Genomic DNA, 13,208 nt, shown 5'->3' with positions numbered 1-13,208 from the left:
ACTAATGCTGTAAGGTGCATTTTTGGATGCATCAATTCATGTCACAGCAGCATGGAATAAAAGTCATTGATTTAACTCTGTGTCATAACAACAGCAAAACAGCTTAAAGTTACCCAGATATAGGAAAAGGTGAAAGAATCAACACCATTTTGATGAAGAACATAAGAAACAAAATTAGGTAATTATAATAACTCTAAAACAAATCTAAATCAGTCATAATGATTTTGACTATACTATATACTCATGTGGATAGACTATACTGTATCTATGATGGGAATAATACATGCACAAGATAAAATGAGACATATAGAGACATACAATTTACATTCATACCTATGGTCAATTTATGTCCAATCAACCTACACATATTAAGCATACTTTTAAGCTGTGGGAGGAGCCACAAGTAGTCTCTGAACCAGACATTGACAACCTTTTTTTTTTAAAATAAAATCCTGAAACTGGACTGTGAATGCACTGAATGATTCCTGCAGATTTTTCCTGTCTTCCATGACGGGCTGGGATACAGGACCCACAGAGAGGCTGACGCAGCATCTGAGAACACTTCTCTCTCCACCACACCATCCATCTACCTCATCAGAACAGATGCTGCAGAACAAACAATTACAAGATGAAAATGAATAACGTCACTCATTCAGATAGACGCGCAGAGACAGTGACCTGACAGCCCAGATAGAGAACATCCTCAGATGCACTGCCAAACCCCCTCCCACCCTCAACCACCTCCCAAGCCCCCCTCATCTGTGGTGGAGCTAAAAATACATTCAGCTGCTTGTAGCTCTTTACCACTAAACTGAATGGGCAAGATACTGAGATGACTGTGATTTTTTTTACTGCCCTCACAGACATGAGCTTTGTGGATAAATTGCACCACACAACAGAGACGCACCGTCATAATCACTGATGTGTGTTAACTGGTAAGAGCAGACATACCGTGAAAAAGACACAAACACAAGCTGGTCCAGGTTGAATACAGGGGCCGATCAATTCAAGCTTGCTGACCACCAGGTGTGCCTTGTCACGTCTGTTTTTAAATTAATTTTTTATGTTTTGTCAGATAAAATTTTACATACTGTTGGTTTCCTGAGGAGAGTTCAGGGTTCAGTTTGTGTGTTCTAAATATCGTTTGGCAAATGTTCAGCATTATTTCAGCTGAGCATCATTTAGGAAAATGTTCACATCTAACTTTATCTTTGACCTTTATTTTTTACCAAGGTATTTATGTATTACTTTAAGTTGTTTTCGTAAGCATTAAGCTTTTTCTGGCAAAATGTTTTGTTAGCATTGAAGGATTTTATTTTACTTTTTGACGCATGACTTAGATGTATTTTTTGACTACATATATTGTTCAACATTAGCTTGTTTTTGCCATGTAATGCTTGGTATTTATTCTTTCATAAAAATATAAATAAATAGGAAAACAAACTCCTGTGCAAAGGTAATGAGCAGTTATTAATCCACATGCAGGAGTGGAGGTGATGTCTGTCAGAGCAGATGGCAGTGTTCATCTGAAAATGCTCATGTGGATCATTATGCCATACCCCATTAGGAAATTTAAATGAGCAGCACCGCTGCTTTGCTGTGGCATGAGGTTTTTGTAACGTCTAAATACTTCAGATTTCCCAGAGCTCCTCTGAACATCAGAAAAGTCCATTACTGCAATCTGAAGGTATTTTAACGACGCAAATAGTTCCAGCACTTCAATTAATGTAAAAAAAAAAAGGCCAATGCCAACTGAACTTTATATAGCTGGTGTGGAAATAATATCTTAAGATGTCAAGATCCTTCATTAACTCATCAACAGTACTAGGCTAACCTGTGCAATCTATTCATGTTTTTGCCTTGAGCTGTGAAAGCACCATTGGCATTTGAGTTGTAAAAAAGTAAGTGAAGTGTTTGTGATTACAGTGTGATTTTTTTTTGTGTGTTTTGTGTTTCGGTGTGGCTTTGAAAAAGTATTATATTTTTAAAATGGAGTCCAGACTTCCTAGTTGAGATAGATGGTTGCATATTCTGCCCCCCGGTGGTCTCATTCCAGAAGGAAGGCGGCAAACAAAGTACAGAATAATTTCTAAAGTTACATTAAGGACACCTGGACTGGTTAACCATTGACCTGGGAAACTGGGAACTTACATATACAGAATAATTTAGAATTAAAAATGTAAAATAGTGTGTCACTGTTTCATTCACAATAACCAGGGATTTTAACAGAGGTTTATAGATTTTTTTAAATAGTTTCAAATGTATAAATAAATACTAAAAAGAAATGGCTAGACTGGTATTTTTATTTATTTTAGACAAAATAATATTTCTTCTTTCCACTATAAAACAGTATCTCTGTTTTTTCCCCTCAAAGTTTATCAGTATTTTTAATCTCTAAACGAAGGAATCAAAGTAGTAAAAGGGCATGGACTCCATATTCATTAGACACTATCATCAAAAAGTGCTCTGTGTGAATCAGATGCAGAGAACGATGATGACAGTCCCCTCGTTCACTTTCACCATTTATCTCCCCTGAAACTGAGTTATGAAAATGTGATCAGGGCTCTCAATCTGGAGGGTGTTCGGCTTCATCTTGCACTTAACTGTAATCTGTGTGATGCTGGAGTGGGTAATCAGGGAGGCATTCACTGTGAGCCGGAGAACAATGGGTTTGTTTTTTCTCTCTCTCTCTTATCATCCTCATCAGCCGCTCCGCAGGTCAACAGCAAACATGTTTTTCACCCACGCGCACTTAATGATTGTCAGACTGTTTTTTGGATGATGTGGACAACCACAGCCGCCACACGCTCTTTAGAAAACCCTTTAATGTCATGGAGGCTAACTGTAGTTTTAAGGTGCGAGTTAGATGAAGTGCTACAAAAGTTTCTTAAATAAAGTAAAAACATGTCATTTTGAAGTTGAATCTTTTTTTCTTAGTCCGGCAAAAGGAAAGAGTTCAGTAGTTTCACTGAGCACCTTAATCTGATGAGCAAAAAACAGGTATGACTAAAGAATGTTTGAGAGATTTGGATTTTCTGACTCTCAAATCCCTAAGAAATCTGGACTGCAGGCAGGTCAGTTGTGTCCTCCAGGTCTGTGAAGTCTCGTGAGACTGTATTGATTACAGTTATGGTCCTTTTTATATTATGATTAGACATGTCTTAAGACAAGTGGTGCTTTGGCCCAGAGGCAATGTCTCTGTTATTGGTGTGGAACCTCAGGGTTCACCTCCTGGACAAGTTCGAATCCCGGTTAGGGCGGTTAATACCTTCCAGTGGACTCACCACCCACAGGAAGGTTTGGGGGGTTGGTACGGTGCAATGTGATTTGGGTGGCGACTGCTGCCCCTGCGACCCGGTAACGGATAAGCGGATGAAAATGGATGGATGGATGGATGGATGTCTTAAGACAATGGCTTCAAGTAGGTCAATGAAATAAAACTGAATTAAACAGTGTTTATTTTGTATATGAGTATGTATCGACATTAATTGCGCAGCTAAATTTAGATGTTACTGTATATTACATGTAAAAAATATTACTTTTGGCAATTCAGTCTGTAAAAATACACTAATAAAATTTACCAGCCTGAGTACTGCAAATACTATTTTAAATATATGCAGATCATGCCACGCACATAATTGACCAAGTTTCCAAAAACAATAGAGAATGTAAATACGTCTAAACACGTGTCATTCATGACAACCTTGATGCCATTCCTTCCCAAAACAATAATGTCTTTGTCTTTGAGTTATTGTGTTACTGAGCTTTATCCCTGCACAGCAGCCAACAGTCAAGAGCAAAGGTGTTTTCTAATGTCCTCCTAAAACCCACAGGGCTCCGTCCAGGTAGAGTCACAGGCAGCTCAGAGACCAAGTACGTCCAGAGGAGGTACAGTATCTCCCTCTGTCGTGTCATCAGACTATCAACCTCATGTCCATGGTGAAATATTTGATTCCATGCACTGATTGTGCAAGTGTTTGTTTTTAATCGATGTTTTAAATCAGTTTGGTTGGAAGCGGTCAGTTTTGGCACAGGTACAGGTGCAGCCAATCATTTTGCAAATACATTCAGTGTTGGAAACAAAAGCTCAGGAGTCACCCTGTGACTGAGTGCAGTTTGTGGGAAATGTTTGATAATTAATTTCGTGCTGCAGACCAATTTACTATTCGTTGTTGTTTTCATTACATTATATCAATATAACATTATGCAACTGTATTAAAATGGTATAAGATATTGCTTTATTTACATTATTTTTAAGTACATTAGATTATTGCTACTGTTGTTATATTGGTGTATACGTAGTCACTATTACATTTTATTATATATTACTGTATATATACCCTATAACATTTTATAAGACTCATATTATATGATATTGCTCCATTGGTTTGATTAAAACATCTCCTTTTGACTGCTTCTGTTGTTATATTCTTTAACTGAAAGTCAATTCTTTATTAAATATCATTGAACAACTGTAGGAAATACATATTTGTAATGGAGTCTTGAATGACATTGTCAGGGTACAATGAAAAAAAAAACTATGTATGTATATGTCTACATACCTGTCTTTTCAAGACTGCTTTGTAGTTACCAATTACATCAAAAAGTGTAATATGTTGTTTATATGAAACATCTGAGCTGTAGGTGCAATTACGTGGTGTGTCCACTGGTTTGGTTTTTCTCTGTGATCTTATTGTATCTATTTAAGAGGCCTCTATCACACCCCAACTGAGATTTACAAAAAACATTTTTTTGTGTGTGAAAAAAATAATTAATTGCATTCCACTGGTTCTATGTTTGTAGTGCTGTGAATTCCACTGCCCTGCAAAAACGTTCTGGCCCTGCTGCAAAAAAGTTAAATGGAACTGAGTTAAATGGCATGTTATTAGTTTATCTTCAACAAACAGGAATACATATCTAGCCTGCTTGGCTGCTGAATTAAATTAGTGAATATAAGGTAATTATGGAAGGACCACTTTCATATTTATTGCATTTTAATGTTGCACTTTTCTTCTACAATGACGCTCTAGTACAATTCCATTACTAGCCACTAGGTGCCCTCCTTGCGACAACAAGGTCTTGCCTGAGCAGTTTCCCCTCACATCTCTGCTGACACTCTGCAGATAAGTTGTGTTTCTTGGTCTGTGCTCTGCGAAAATGTGCAAATTAATTCCTTTTTCTGGAAAGTTAGGCTAATTGTTTAGCACATCAGCTTGTACTTGGTTCCCACTCTCTTTCCAACAACGGTTGATCCTCAGAAACAGGGAATTGTTTAGCTTTCCCTAATTAGAGAGCAAATGCTAAGCACTTGCACTGCCTCCCTGAGTGGACTTAATAAACAGGCTCCTCATTAAAACCCATGCATGCAGACACCAGTCTGATTGCACAGAGCCATGAGACCTCCTCTTCCTCCTCTAACATCTCCCAAAATACCTCCACAATCACAATGGTGCCGGTTCTCCTAGGACGCTCAGCATGCTGTCACAAAAGAACATGAATTGGAAAAAGGTAAAAAAAAAAAAAGAAGAAAAAAAGATAAGAAACAAAAAAGCAGAAAATTAGATATCTGGAGTGACAGGGGTTTAAAATGGAGGACTTCATCTTGAATGTGGACACTGGGTAAAGTAAGAGGGACAGAAAGAAGTCACAGACGATGACAAAAGCACTCAGCATCGGTTGGATAACTGCAAATAGAATTTGTAAAATTCATGAGGACCCTAAAGGCTCCTTTAATTAACAATCAAAGACTCAATTTTCTCCGTCAGCTCCTGTGTCGTCCGCTCATAAAAAGAAGAAAACCTGGAGCAACTGTACAGAGACAGTGGTTTCTGGAAATATTCCATTACTTGCAATGCAGTTTTGGTGAAATGGTTCTGGTAGTTTTGACGATCGTCTGTGTTATCTATATCTGCTCCTACCTTTTATTTACAGTAAACTGATTATTGTCAGAAATTTGGTAAATTCTAAAACAACATGTAACATAATTAAACAGTGGTTTGTTAATTTGTTAATTATCTGGCTTTTCCTATTTAAGCAAGCAATTTGAGCCATTTTTGCCAAATGTTTTATTTATTTACCTGATTTTTAGTTATCTTAAATTCCTGCTAACTTTTAACTACGTTAGTGTGTTTGAGCACCAACATTTAACATTTATCATTTTATTTTATTTAAGTTTGGTTGGTGTATTTATTTTGTAAAATTTTGAGCTAAGGTTTTAAAAGGTCTGACTACTACTAAAATAATCTTTTGAATTAACCTAGGAAGAATTTTACTTTTTAAAGCTTTGTTTTTAATGTGCCCTTGGTTTCAATCATCTCATCAAATTAGTTTAAATATTTCTTAGTCTTTCACTTTGTAAAGGTTTTAGCTCAGACTGAGCTGAATTTCAATAAACTTGTCAACACCATTTCTGTTTAAGCCTTTAGCTACCTTTCGTTTATTAAAAAAAAATAGGTTACAATTTTGTTAAGGGATAAGTTTAATTTCTAAATTTGGTAACTTTGAAATGTAGCTTTTTTGTTGCCATTTTGCAACCTCTGTTCGTTATTGATTAACTTTGGTTGTTATTTGTGTATTATTCATAATGTTTTCAGGTGAAATTGGGTTTCTCCTATTAATATTTCAAAGACCTATTGAGTGGAAATCCCCCTCCATCTTGTGTTTAACAAGGAACTTTCTGACTTTTACTACTTTTTGTAGTAAAAGTCATATGTTGCTCCAACCCAACATTCAAAACAGTCAGCTCTTGAGTTGTTTTGGTATTACATTGTGCTGTATGTCATCTATTACACCATTAAATCAAGTTTTAATGAAAACCTTTTGCGTTATGGAGCATTTAAAGAGACGGAGAGGTTAAATGGTGGACAGCAGGATCCAGAGCAGAGAGACATTTTGGAACGTGGATTAAACCCATTAGTGCTGAAACAGTTCTAAAAATCTCCTTAAGTGTCAGCTTTAAAAGAAAACACTCACAACAATATGCCTCCCACACGGGCCGACACTTTTCCTAACAACCATGCACAGTAGCAACATTCACTTTTCAGACACGTCAGTTGTTCGATGCTGCGGAGAGCTACACACTGACAAACTTTCCTCATCCCCAAAGACTTGATGACAGGATTTAGAGTCGGCACACGATTTCAATCGCTGCCTCCTCCTCCACCTGCTGGGCAGCAGTTCTGGCCCTGCTGCAGGGAAGCCCGTTCAGACACTTAGGTTAACTATGGGTTAATGGGCAGAAAAACCTGGACCTCTTCGTGAGTGAGGAAACACACAGAGAGTGTTGCATCTTTCTAAATTTCATTAGTCTACCACAGATCTGGGGAAAATAACAGAGTAAAGACAAATAATTTACAAAAACACACACACAGAGCTCCTTTTCTGTTGTTGTTGTCTGTGTTAAATAACACACCAGAATAAAGGGTTATGCAGGTGGTTTTCTTTAGGTAAAACTAAAATGGTAATAGGATCTGTATAGATATTTGTCACTTGATTATGGAACAGCCAAATTTGAAGGAAATAGATAGATAGACGGACTCTATTGATCGCAGGCTGGAAAATTACATACCGGAAATTAAAGAAATAGGCACAAATACATTTTCAGGGCAACATTTTTAAATGCAGACAGAAGTGAGTATTTCATTTAGGACTCAAACTTCAAGTCAGATGTTGGTGATTTCATTCAGAGTGAGAGAAATCACATCTTGTCTGGCTTGTCCATTCCATCAGGTTTGGTCCCAGTGGTGGTCTACATGGTTATTCAGCAGGTTTTCCAACCTCAGAATTTGTGTGTTTAGTAAAATTAACAGAACTTATTGGTGGCAGGTGGGGGTTGTAGCACTGCATTACAGTGTTTAAAAATAAATAAAATAATTCTACTCTGAAAAAGAGTTGCCCTAGAGAAAAATATCCTGTTAAAAGTCGCTTCATTCCAGTGTAAGACAAAAGGTCTTGACTTTACATTTATCTGTGCGACATTGTTTCCCAAAGACGGGGTCGCGACCCTCAGGTGGGTCGCAATAGATTTTTTTTGGGTCATCTCACATGATTCCCTGGTTTACGAATAATGTCTATTGACTTGGGTCGCGAAGGTTTGTGATTTTTACAATATGGGTCCCCAGAAAAAAAAAAAAGTTTGAGAAACACATCTGCAGCATCTCCATCACCATTTCCATCTGGGATCACAACTAGAAACAAAGCATTTTAACTTATTTAATTACAAAGGCAGCCAAATCCTAATGGAGCTGCTGATTGTGAGGCAGATCGCCCACAGGATTGATACTAAATTCTAGAGTTTTCTTGGCGTTTACGTCACCTTTGATTTCTCACAAAAACATCTTTTTACAGCAGGTCCGACCTAGATTCTGCTTTGTACATTAACTCTGGACATGTGAGAGCCAGCCAATTTTTATGAGATGTCCCTGTGCATGGTCACTGGCACTGGCATTAATTGTGAATGAAGAATATGCTCTTTAAATTTTAAAAGGTGGTATTACTGATTCACGTACAGTGATGTGTGTGTTGGATTTCTGTATGTTTTTTTACACTTGTTATTTATGGGTCTAGTCCTGAGGAATAGTCTGCAGTGTTTGAGAAGGGCTTACAAGGTTCTTAAATATTTCAAAACCAGACCCTGCATCAGGAATTTCCATCTGCACTTCCAGAAATATTCCTTTACAGACATTGGTGCTTAACAATGACTCCTTAACAGATACTCCCAAAAAAATTAGTTTTATTATATATGATTGAAATTAAACGGTATTTTCTAAATTATAGTAAATTATAGTTGACTTATAGTTAAGGTTTACATTATACACACATTATAGTTACACTTTGACTGACCACCAAGACTTCTCCAGTGGGCTGTTAGCTAACATTAAGGTACATTGTACAAGTAGTTATCAGAATTTTTAAAAGAAGCAACAAGTACAAGAAAGAAAATGAAGCTCCAGTTTCTGTTGTGTGTATATGTGTCATGGCCTATGTCACAGAATAGTTGTGTGGACAGTAACTCGATAACTCCATTGGACAGGGCAATGCCTTTCCTTACTGTGCACATGACAATAAGCACTTTAACTCTTTAATCTTGTGCCCTGACGTTAAAATGTTTGCCCCCCCCGAGGCAAAAGTCAAACTCCACCTATGCAGAGTCCTATCAAAATGTGCCCTCTTTATCTCTGTATATTACTGCTTCTAAAAGAAACAGTCTGAAAGGAATCACTACAGGGAGTCCTCGGTGTATGACGTCCTCGACCTACAGCGATTCATCGCTACGTTCGCAGCTGAGAGAAAGGACAGAATATATATAATTAATCAGACAAAGGTATTACGGAGTGATCTAATAGTTTGGCTTAACGGCCTTTATATAAAAGTGGGAAGTTGCTGTAATTATTCTTGGCTACATTTCATGCTTGTAATGGCATGGAGCTGTATTTCTTTTTTTTTCTTTTTTTTGACTTGGTCATCACCAGAAGAAAATCATACATCTTTTAAGATGCCAAACCAATCGATGACTACATATTTATTTACCCATACATTCATTTATTTTAAATATTAATAAAATTGAGTATAAATATATAACACAACATTTAATTTGTTCTATTTTTATATTCCACAGGTAGACAACAATATTTCAGACAACCTAAGGCAGTGCATCACACTTCTAAAACTGACCATGAAAAATGTGTGTTTTTCACTCTGTCCTGTTGCAGGCCCTTGAATCATGCTGCACCGCTGTGCAGGCTCTGCCCCCACCCTGAGCCCACTCCCTCACCCCACCTTCTCCCTCCAACCCTTTCTCCTCCACCCATGCTTAAATCTTTTGAAGTGCAGAAGTGGCCTGACAGTGACTATTTCTCATCACGGCGTGACAGTTTTATGTGTAACGAGTGCTCAATACTCATCGCACAAAAGCGTGTAGGGTCATCGTGTATCCCAACACCTTGGGGGGAGCAGACGGGCCTCGGCCGTCCAGGGACCTGCCAATACTGTCATGTTTTATAACCGTTCCTCTACTCCGAGTTGCTTTGCTTGCGCATGCAGCTCCGACCAAGGAAGCTTCCAGCTACCCACAGCAATGCACTCCTTCAGGGTCAGTGTCATGGTCCTTGGTATAAACATTACAATAAGATCAAGACAGAGTGTAAAAGGGAGCCTGACATTTAAGCTACTGCATTTTTTTCCTTCTTCTTTCTAGAAACAGCAAGTGCGACACATGACCTCCTCTGTTCTGAGAGTTTTGAAGGATCAGATTGTGGAAAAATACCAGGCTTTCTACCAGTGCCATGTGGTTATATAGAAGTCTATGTTAAAAAAATGTTTTTAATATATGCAAGAGTCAAACACTATAGCCTTAATTATGACTCCCAGCACTTCTCCTGTAGAATATGAGCTCTGTTTGGCCAATGATGACGGCATGTGAAAAGAAGAGAAACCATGTGATGCTGCCAGCACTGTCATAACATCGGTAAATGTCACTGATGATAAACATCACTGATGTTGACCTGGGATCAGACTCCTGTAAGATGATGCAGCTGTCAATCACATGCAGCGATCAATCATATTCACCCTCAATATTTTCCCACCACATCATTTTTCTTTCACTTTCTGTTCTTGACTGCCACTTACAAAGCTGACATCGAGGCAACATCTTTCTCTATGCACATTTCTCCTTCCTGTTGTTTCTTCTTCTATTTCTGTCCTTTCTGTAAAGTCCTTTTTGTGTTTTCTACCTTTATGATATGTTATCTTCCAGCATCATATACCATTGCATGGTGTTCTTCATTTATCTTCTAACAATTCAAGGTCGTAGGCACAGCTGGAATGTGTCCACCAGTTCACCAGTCTTCTTACTATAGAGACAAACAACCACATACACTTCCAATGATTCTATGGTTAATTCAAACGAACCTTTAACCTAATCCTGCAAGTTTTTTTAGGTTGTTCTTCACACAGAAGAACCAACATTTGCTACCAGGACTTGAACTGATGATCGTCTTGCTTGATGGCAAAGGCATTGACTTTATCTTCTATTTGAATTTTCTCTTAGAAGTAACCACCTGAGGACCATCTGCCAAAGGTATTCACAAAACCCTGCTTTTGAATGAAAGCCATTTAGACTCTGCTTCTGGAACATGCTGACCACTATTATCAGAGAAATCAAACAGCGACTGTGAGTCATCATTTGCAATGAGAAAATTTTGCAGCCATTTATCTCATACGAGGCTGCTGATGCATCAGGGTCCATTTGATCTTATTTCTTTTAACCCACAGCAGCTGACCAATGGAAGAGCCCGGCTACATTAAATCGGCCTTGGTTTGGCTGCACCAGTGGTTGGCAACAAGAGAGACTACAGCCATAAACAAGCCCTCTTCTTTCCTCCAGGACTCTATTGATCTGCAGTGGCTGGGCATTGGATGAACGTGGTCAGAATCATAAAGCTGGTACTTTTCTTTTTAGCTGCTCCCCCACAGAGACACAGACCCCTTCTGGCTCTGCAGGTTCCTGAGAGGAAATTCTTCTTGAAACAGAACTTGAAGCTCCCTTATTACAATGCCATGGTTACCACAACATGCAGTAGAAAAATATGGCCACTTGTGCTAGTTAGTAGCAGCTATTAAAATACTTTAAAAAAAAAACATAAAAACACACAATTGATTTTTTGTGTATTTCATTAAGACATAATAGAAGTCAACTGATAATAAGCCAATAATAATCAAACACTAAATATGTACCTTCTATCAGAGACTGGATACGAGGAATAAAAATCATTTGAGTTTCGTCTTTGACCTCTGAATGCCTACAAATATGCTTGGAGACACGGATAGTAGTAGCAGTTTCACTGTAATTACATTCCAAAAAATGATTTATTTTGAAATGTGCTATATAAAAAGCTTCAGCTTCTACTAATGCTAGGCTAGACTAAGCTAATTCGGCTACAACTTTGCTTCGTTAGCCAGCAACTCTGCATCTCATGAGTTGTATTACAGTACTGCCAACTGTTGCATCATGTTCCACTGATTAATATTCACACTCAGTTGGCAGTCCATTCATTTAGAACACAAGGGATAAGACAAGAAAATACAGAGAGAGGTTTGAAACCATCCTGATAAAGAGAGACACGTTCTGTAAGGTGCTCAATGAACAAAGAGGGTTTTTTATTTGGCTCTTTCTCTTCATTGGTTTTTGGTCTCTGTAGTGATTCGGTTTTCATGTCATGCCTGAAGAAACCTGCTTCCCTTTGAGGTTGGTACTGTACACATTGTGTACACATACACATACACATACACATACACATTGTGTACAGTACCAGTGTTTTCTAACACTGTTACCCTGCCTCTAGGAAGCAAACATACAACTGTGTCCACACACACACACTTACACACATGCACAAAATTACTTTAAAAGTTGCAAAATGAACCAAAAACTTAAATTTCATTCTTCTAAAGAACCAATGACAAACATGGATGTCCTTCACCAGTAACAAAAAAATCCACACGGTCACTGTCATCAGCAGTAGTAGAATTATTCTCTGCGTCGTACTATAAAATCCACTGGATACGCCCCACACAGCCCATTTTACAGAAGGTAAAACCTATTAATATTAGTCAGCTTTAAAACTACTTACTGAAAGACAGTACTACATCTTCCACACTAATGCTGTTCAAAGTGCTCGGCCTTTTGCCACAGGCACTAACCCAGTCAATTATTCCTTTTCAAGCAGGTAACCCTAACACACATTACACCGGTGAAGAGATCCTCATTAGTCTGAGAGGATCACTGCCTTGACCTGAACTGTTCTCCTCTAATATCACGTGCATCAATTCATGCTGTGTTTCAGTCAAAGCTCATAGCTTTCCATATGTTCAACTTGACCTACTGTGACCTTCTGTGTCAGAGCACTTGACACAGTAGGGTCAACTACATAAAGGCCACCTACAAAAATAAATAAAATGAGATCTCAATGTGTGTGTGTAAGCGTAGGTCAAGTGCATAGCAAAACAATAAGTACATCACACTCAATCAATTATTGCATATTTAATATAAATATAATCATCATGTTAATTTATGCACTTTCATTTATTTTAATATTACTTTGGAAATTGTATAGATGAATGTCCAAAAGTTATTGATTTTCAAAATAAAATATCTTGCAGACTAATGTAAATTACTAAAATCATTTTTACTCTGTGTGGTCCAGAACTACTAC

The sequence above is a fragment of the Cynoglossus semilaevis genome, chromosome 14 (assembly GCF_000523025.1).
Source record: "Cynoglossus semilaevis isolate Cse_v1.0 chromosome 14, Cse_v1.0, whole genome shotgun sequence".
NCBI lineage: Eukaryota > Metazoa > Chordata > Actinopteri > Pleuronectiformes > Cynoglossidae > Cynoglossus > Cynoglossus semilaevis.
The sequence above is the reverse complement of the archived record's forward strand: the minus strand, read 5'-3'. Positions refer to the sequence as shown.